Source organism: Triticum dicoccoides, chromosome 2B (genome assembly GCF_002162155.2).
Source record: "Triticum dicoccoides isolate Atlit2015 ecotype Zavitan chromosome 2B, WEW_v2.0, whole genome shotgun sequence".
NCBI classification, from domain to species: Eukaryota; Viridiplantae; Streptophyta; class Magnoliopsida; order Poales; family Poaceae; genus Triticum; species Triticum dicoccoides.
In genome coordinates, this window is record NC_041383.1 from 331382385 (window position 1) to 331391194 (window position 8810).

Below are 8810 nucleotides of genomic sequence, written 5' to 3' on the forward strand. Positions count from 1 at the left end.
CTCCGCCTCTGGCCCCGCAGGTCACCGCCACGCCGGCGGCCAGTTCTGCCACCCCGCGGCATCCCGGGTCCGCCCTGCGGGTGCAAACGCCCGGGCGCCCGCTGCCCGTGGCCCCGCTAGCGCCCGATCCACTAGGCCCCCTGGGGTCAATGACAGGAGGGTCCCGCCTCCAGAACGTTTTAAAAAAAGATAAAAAGATAAAAGAAATACGTAATGAAAAATAATGATTAATTAATTAATTACTTAATTAATTAATTTGATTTAAGCATAATTAGTTAACCTAATCACCTATTTAATTAACTAAACCAATTTAGATAACCTAAGCGTATGACAGCTGGGACCCACACGTCAGTTTGACCCAGTCAACGCCGTGTTGACTGCTGACGTCATGATGATGTCAGCATGCACTGTTCTGGATAATGTTGAATTTAAACAATTAAATAAATCCTAAAAATGAATTAAATCTTTTAAAATTAATATAAAATAAACCGTAGCTCAGATGGAAAAACTTTGTACATGAAAGTTGCTCAGAACGACGAGGCGAATCCAGATACGCAGCCCGTTCGTCCGCCACGCATCCCTACCATAGTGAACCTGCAACATTTCCCCTCCGGTTCATCTGTCCGAAAAGGCGAAACACCGGGAATACTTTCCCAGATGTTTTTCCCCTTTGTCGGTATCACCTACTACCGCGTTAGGGCACACCTAGCACTGTGTATTGCCTTGTTACGCTTTGTGATGCTTTGATTGCTCTGTTATTTATTGTGTTCCCTCTTCGTTACTTCTTTCCGGTAGACCCCGAGACTGCCGATGACCCCAGTTCGACTACGGAGTTGACGACCCCTACTTGCCAGAGCAACCAGGCAAGCCCCCCCCTTGATCACCAGATATCGCCTATTCTCCTCTATACTGCTTGCATTAGAGTAGTGTAGCATGTTACTGCTTTCCGTTAATCCTATTCTGATGCATAGCCTGACATTGTTGGTACATCTGTTGATACCTTACCTGCAATCCTAAATACTTAGTATAGGATGCTAGTTTATCATCATTGGCCCTACATTCTTGTCAGTCTGCCTTGCTATACTATTGGGCCGTGATCAATCGGGAGGTGATCACGGGTATATACTATACATACATACATACTATACAGATGGTGACTAAAGTCGGGTTAGCTCGATGAGTACCCGCAAGTGATTCTGATGAGGGGGCTGAAAGGACAGGTGGCTCCATCCCGGTAGAGGTGGGCCTGGGTTCCCGACGGCCCCCGACTGTTACTTTGTGGTGGAGTGACAGGGCAGGTTCAGACCACCTAGGAGACAGGTGGGCCTGGCCCTGTTCGGCGTTCGCGGATACTTAACACGCTTAACAAGATCTCGGTATTTGATCTGAGTCTGGCTACTGGCCTATACGCACTAACCAACTACGCGGGAACAGTTATGGGCACTCGGCGTCGTGGTATCAGCCGAAGCCTTCTTGACGTCAGCGACGAAGCGGCGCGCGCCGGATTGGACCGTAAGCCTGCTCTTGTATTAAGGGGGTAGTTCTGCTTCCAGCCGCCCTCGCAGCGTGCAGGTGTGCAATGGGCGATGGGCCCAGACCCCTGCGCGCATAGGATTTAGACCGGCGGGCTGACCTCTCTGTTGTGCCTGGGTGGGGCTGTGACGTGTTGATCTTCCGAGGCCGGGCATGACCCAGGAAAGTGTGTCCGGCCAAATGGGATCGAGCGTGTTGGGTTATGTGGTGCACCCCTGCAGGGAAGTTAATCTATTCGAATAGCCGTGATCTTCGGTAACAGGACGACTTGGAGTTGTACCTTGACCTTATGACAACTAGAACCGGATACTTAATAAAACACACCCTTTCAAGTGCCAGATACAACCCGGTGATCGCTCTCTAACAGGGCGACGAGGGGAGGATCGCCGGGTAGGATTATGCTATGCGATGCTACTTGGAGGACTTCAGCCTACTCTCTTCTACATGCTGCAAGTCGGAGGCTGCCAGAAGCGTAGTCTTCGATAGGACTAGCTATCCCCCTCTTATTCTGGCATTCTGCAGTTCATTCCACTGATATGGCCTCCTTACACATATACCCATGCATATGTAGTGTAGTTCCTTGCTTGCGATTACTTTGGATGAGTACTCACGGTTGCTTTCTCCCCCCCTTTTTCCCCTTTCCTTTCTTTCTGGTTGCCGCAACCAGATGCTGGAGTCCAGGAGCCAGACGCCACCGTCAACGGCGACTCCTACTACACTGGAGGTGCCTACTACTACGTGCAGCCCGCTGACGACGACCAGGAGTAGTTTAGGAGGATCCTAGGCAGGAGGCCTGCGCCTCTTTCGATCTGTATCCCAGTTTGTGCTAGCCTTCTTAAGGAAAACTTGTTTAACTTATGGCTGTACTCAGATATTGTTGCTTCCGCTGACTCGTCTATGATCGAGCACTTGTATTCGAGCCCTCGAGGCCCCTGGCTTGTATTATGATGCATGTATGACTTATTTATGTTTTAGAGTTGTGTTGTGATATCTTCCCGTGAGTCCCTGATCTTGATCGTACACCTTTGCGTGCATGATTAGTGTACGGTCAAATTGGGGGCGTCACACCCATATTGTTATTTCTATGAGAGCCCCGGGGATCATGGTTTAATTAAACCCACATCACAATAATTATTTAGGATGAGAAGATCTTCCAGAGGTTTCAAGTCCAGTTGCTCAAATTTGTCCATAACCGGGGACACGGCTATTCCTGAATAGTTTGTACACTCTGCAGAGGTTTGCGCACTTTTCCCCACAAGAATTGAAAACCCTCCATTCAAGTCCTCGCACTTCCTGGTGTTTGACAATGGGATGAACAAAGCATGGTCTTCCGAAGAGTTCCTCTGGGCCACTGCCGGTGCCCATCCAATCCTACCCTTCTTCTACATCTCGTAGCACCCTCCAGCCAGAGTCACAACTAGGGTTAACCAAGCCAGAGCCCATAATTGCTTGTGGCTATGCATGGAAGCTACTTGATATGAAACATGTCCAACCTTTTTGAACCTGGGCAGCATTCCCCACCATTTCCTGAGTAATGCAGAGCCTCCCGGAGGATACATACTTGTCGACTGGTCCCGACAACCTTTTCACCCAGATGATTGATTTTAAACAAAATTATTGCGGAGCCTCTGAGGAAATACAATACATATAAGTTGTTAATGTAGTCATTGCTTAAGTTCTCTCGCAACTTTCATGAATCACACCGCACCCAATCCACGTCTACCATAGCATGGCTAAGCAATAACTACACTATAATGATTCCCAATGTGGCAGCAAGGATTATCAGGTTAAACATATGGCTATCCTACCTGGGTTCAACATAGCATAGTAGTCCTACACATGCATACTACTGTGTTGATAGAGGGCACTACATGTACAATAAATACATAGGATGGGTATGATCAGAAGTGCAAACTTGCCTGTTAAAGTTGACGAAGTACTCCGCACTCAAAGTCCTGACAATTCTACTCATGGCACTCCAGACAATCTAGCGTGTGCAGGCAATAACATACATAAGCATAACACTCAAAGATCCCAAAAAGAAACGATGAAAACACTTGAGAAACTCCGAAAGAACCAAATAAAGTTTCTGTACAGAATGTAATTTTAACAGTAGTAAAATTATGTGGTTTGAACTTAACAGAAGGTACACGTCATAATCTTCGATTTGCAAAAAGAATCAACTAAAACGGAGTTACGAAACTCAAGTTATGGTCTATTGAAGTTTGAATTCAGATCTGATTGAATTCGAAATTTGAAATTTTCAAAATATTTTTCGTTGGGTTCTCTGGATAGTGGGGAGTTTTATGAACCCATAGGAAAAAGAATCAACTAAATTGGATCTATAGATTAAAAGTTATACTAGAAAGAAGAATTGATATAGAATCTGAGATTGAAAAAATCCTATAAAAAATAGATTTCGGCCAGGTTGGATGAACAGGAGTTTGTTGCGGGTTTCAGGGCGGACGTTCACTATCTAAAGGTTTTGGCTTAAAAGAACTGAGAGCCCGGTTCTAACTAAACCGAAGAAAACCATTCTAAAAAACCCGATCTAACTTGAACCACGCAGTTTTTTAACTGAAACCAAACGAACAGGTGTTCGTACTTACAAAGAGGAATGAGGAGGGTTGGGGCGGCTCGGGTCCGGTGGGGGCGGTGGCTCCGGCGTTCTTCGGTGGCGGTGGTGGTGTCTATGGGATGCAGCGGAGTTTGGCTCGTCCGGTGGTGAAGTCGGTGAAGATCGGCGACGACGACCGGTGACAAAACCAAGCGATGAAGCTCGCGTACTCCGGGTGCTCCAATGAAGACGACGTGGTCGGCGTGGCCTCTATAGATGGAGAGGGAGTGCGAGACCTAGTCAAAACGATAGTAGGGATCGAGAGAAGTCAGAACACAAAAGGAGGAGGCTCGGGATGGCTCACCGGCGTCAGAATCCGACAATGAACTGGAGCTTCTGTGGTCAGATTGGAACGACGAGTACATGTTGTAGAAGTGGACTTGGTGAGGGGTTTCAAGGGGAATCGGTCGAGGAGAGTCATGGCTATTTATAGGACATGATGCTTGAAGATGGGGTCGACTCGGGTTAGGTTACCCACGAAGATCGAATGTGGCGGCGGCATCGTGCGTGTATGCGTAGTTCTCTGTTTCTTCATAGGAAAGAAGAAAGGACGCGGGGCCCAGGCGTCACGGATAGATAGAGTCAACGAGAGAGAGAGAGAAAGGAAAGAACGAGCGAGGGACTTGGGTGCTCGGGCGCTCACCCCTTTTTTTATGTGGTCGTTTGGCCTCCTGGCCTCGCTCCTCCCTGGCTGGCTTATCAGGCCTTGTACAAATGGGAGGTGCTTAGAGAGATGCTTAGAAAAATAAACCGGGTTTTACTGAAGCACCAGTGCCTATTTCTACAGGGGAGACGCTTAATTAAGCGTCTATCCTGTACAAATAAGCACTGGTGCTTAAGAAAAACCTGGTTTATTTCTCTAAGCACCACCCCTAAGCACCCCCCATTGTACAAGGCCTCACTGGGGCTGGCGCGCCTGGCCGCCGCTGGGCTGGCTCGCTGAGCCAGTTTGCTGCCGGCCTAGCTGCTCCGTTTTTTACATAAACAGTAGACCACCCAAAAGACAAATAAAAACACTTCTAAAAATGCCAGAAAATTTCACACAATTATATGGCCTTATATATGACCTAGTGAACATTTATCCGGCCTAAAATGCAAGTTTTGAAAATGAACATTTTGCTATGCTAATAAAATTTGCATAAAATAATTTGCAAATAAAACCAAATAAATATATTTTGATTCCAAATTCAATTTCCAATATTTCCATTCTGTTTTTGAAGAAGTTATTTTATCTTCTCTCTTTATTTTTTTATTTTTTTTGAAATAATGGAAATGAATTCTTGGTGAAACCAAATTTGGTCCAAATCCAAATTTTGAAAAATTCAGAAGTGGAATTTAGGGAAACTTCCAACTCTCACTTTTGGTCCTTGAGTTGCATAAAGTCCCTTGGATCTGATTCAAATGAAACTCAACGGGGCAAAAATGCATAAACCATGGATGCATATGAATGATCTTATTGTTAAGATCCAAATTGAAAATTGGGATGTTACAAACCTACCTCCCTTAAGATGAATCTCGTCGTCGAGATTCGAGTTGGCTAGCAATAGGTTAGGGTTGGGTACAAAAAAATCCATGTAAATATACTGCTTGAACCATGCTTGGTACCCGTACTCCCTTGATATGAATGAATATTATGCACCCGTACCGAAAAAATGATCATACTGGAAATCTTACCGAAGACTCGGGTGTTATATGGTCTTTCCACTCTCGTGTGGTTCGCATGGCCTCTGTTGAATGGATTGGGCTTCTTCTCTCCCGATTTTCTATTTCATTCCTTGGCTCCGGACAATCTCTAGCAAAATGTCCTGGCTCATGGCAATTGAAGCATCTTATCGGGCTCATGTCCTTCATGGGTGTCGAATGGTTGGATGACTGACTGGTGTTCCCTCCATTATTGTTATGTCCATTTCCATTGTGAGGATGGCCGGTGTGGTTATGGTGGTTGTGACCATTATGCTCGTCCCTTGTAGAATTATTGTATCGAGAAGAACCTGATGAAGTATGAGGCTTCTGTTGAGCTCCAGAGTTGTACTTGTCATGTACGTGCTTCCTCTTGCGGTTCTCCATCCGCTGCTGCTTTCCCTCCAGAATGAGGGCCTTGTCTACCAGCTCCTGATAGTTGTTGAAGGTAGCAACAGTCAACTGGAAACTCAGATCATCATTGAGTCCCTCCAAGAACTTCTCCTGCTTTGCTGCATCATCGGCCACATCTCTGGGAGCATACCTGGCCAACATGCTGAACTCGCCCACGTACTGAGCCACTGTACGATTTCCCTGGAGTAAGTTGCAAAACTCACACTTCTTCAAACTCATGGCTCCAGCTGAGACATGTGCGGTGCGAAAAGCCTGCTGGAACTGATCCAATGTCACATTGGCCACAGGAAACGTGGTGGTGTAGTTCTCCCACCATGAAGCTGCTGGTCCATCCAGTTGATGTGCGGCAAAGCGCACCTTCTCAGCATCAATGCAACATGCGGTAGTCAGCTCCCTTCTGATCTTGCAGAGCCAATCATCTGCAACAATCGGCTCAGTACTGCTAGAGAATACCGGTGGGTTCAACCTCAGAAAATGGGTAAGGTTTTCAACTGGGGTGGTGGCGGTGGTTTGTTGTTGTTGTTCTGGTTCTGGTTCTAGATGAGCATCTGCATGTAACGCCCTGATATTCAAGCTACAGTAATCCTCTATTAATGAGGCCATGTCACCACTATTACTGTTGCTAATCTCTATTAGATTCAAATCGGTTCGGGTTTAATTTTAAAATAAAGTCAGAGTTTAAAGTTTTCAAAATGTCAAAACTAAAATGTGCAAATTGTGGCAAATATTCCATAACCAATTATGGTGGTGACCCAACATTTTTGTAATGTGGTTTAATGCCCTATAATAATTAAATCAGCGGCTTAAAGAATTAGGTAAATGCCTTTTATTATTATTAAAATATTAAACGGTTTTAAATAGGTGCCCAAACTTTTGGAATAATTCTAAATACTAATTTAGGGGCTAGTGCTATATTTTACAAAAGCTAAAAGCTATGTTAGAGCAATAAAAGAAAAAGAGAAAACAAAAGGAACACAAGGGGAAAAAAGATAAGGCCCCGCCTTTCCCCGGGCCAAGCCCACCTAGGCCGGCCCAGCTCCCCCTGCACCAGGTACTCCCCTCCCCTATTCCTCGGGCGCACCCGACCGCGCCCGCGGTCGGCACCGCACCCTCTCGCCGGCAGCGCCGGGAGGGGATAAGGGCAGCAGCTCGCGCCCCCTCGATCCCCTCTCCCACTTCCTCCGCCTCCCCACTCACCCACTCCACCATCCTCTCCCTCCTGCTCCACCTCCCTCTCCAGATCCGCCATCGACAAGTGTTGTTGTGGCCGCCACCGTCGACCACTGCGGCGACCGTCATCGCCGTCCGTCTCCGAGGCATCCATGGACCCCATCGTCCATGACTGCGTCGACTACGCCGAGCTACGAGCCGGGGAGCAGCCACCAAGCCGTCTGCTTCTTCTCCGCCGGCCACCACGAACTCGCCGTCGACCTTCCTCACCTCCGGCCACCCCTGCAGCTACTAATCTGACGCCGGCCTCCGTGAGCCGCCCGGTGAGCTCCCACTCCCTTCCCTCCCTTGGCGTCGTCTTCAGTCGCCCGAAGTGGTAGACAACGCGTAGCCGAGCTCGCCGTCGTTGCTTCCCCTCGTCACCGCAGCCATAGCCGGCCAGGCTCGTCCATGAGCACGACCTCGTGCTCCTCGCCTCCCACGCACCCGCTCGCTGCGCTGCGCCGTGGCCCACTACTCACTGCCTTGCCGCCGTGACTGCGTCCGGGCCGCACTCACCGCGCCCGAGCCCCTGCTCGCCCGCGGCCCCGACCACAACGTCCGCGTCCACGCCCGCATCGCGCCCAGCCCGACCATGCCTGTCATAGCCCCAGATCAGCCCTTGTTTGTTTTTGCTTTAGCATCCATGCAACATGTTTAAATTTTATGAAATTTGAAATGGGGATTGCCTAAACCCTAGTACCAAATGGAATTCAAATAGGTTCAACCCAAAAATATTTTCAGTGATCCAAATGGCTTCCAAAAATGTTCATCATTTCTGGAAAATGCTTGAAACCATAACCAGAGGGTTGCACATTTTTTCCATGACATATTTGGTCACTGAATAAAATCATATGTACTTTGCTTTTGGGCATTTAAATGCTAGTAAATATCTTAAATGCCCAAATAATTCTAAAAATAAGTGTGGGCTGTTGGAAATAATCTAAACAGAGCCCCTGATTATTTTCTGGATTTTTAGAGATGCCTAAGTATTTTTAATAAAGCCTCACAGTTACAGAAAAATAGAAAACAGTAATTAAAATAAAAGACAGAGAGAGAGAAGGAAGTTACCTGTCAGCCCACCCGGCCCAAACCATCTGGCGGCCCAACACTGGTCGCCCAGCCCACCTCTCCTCCCATGTCGTCTTCCTCCCTGCCAGGAGGACGGGCACGCGCCCCGGCCACCTCCTGCTTCCCACCGCCGCCCCGACGCGCCTGCGAGTGCCACGCACTCCCCCTCGCCCCCTGCACCTCTCCTCTCTCCCCCTGGACCCCATCCCCTCCTCTGCTCCCCTCTCGCGCACACCACCGAGCGGAGCTCGCTGTCATCGTCGCCGTACCCGTGGCCACCGGCCAC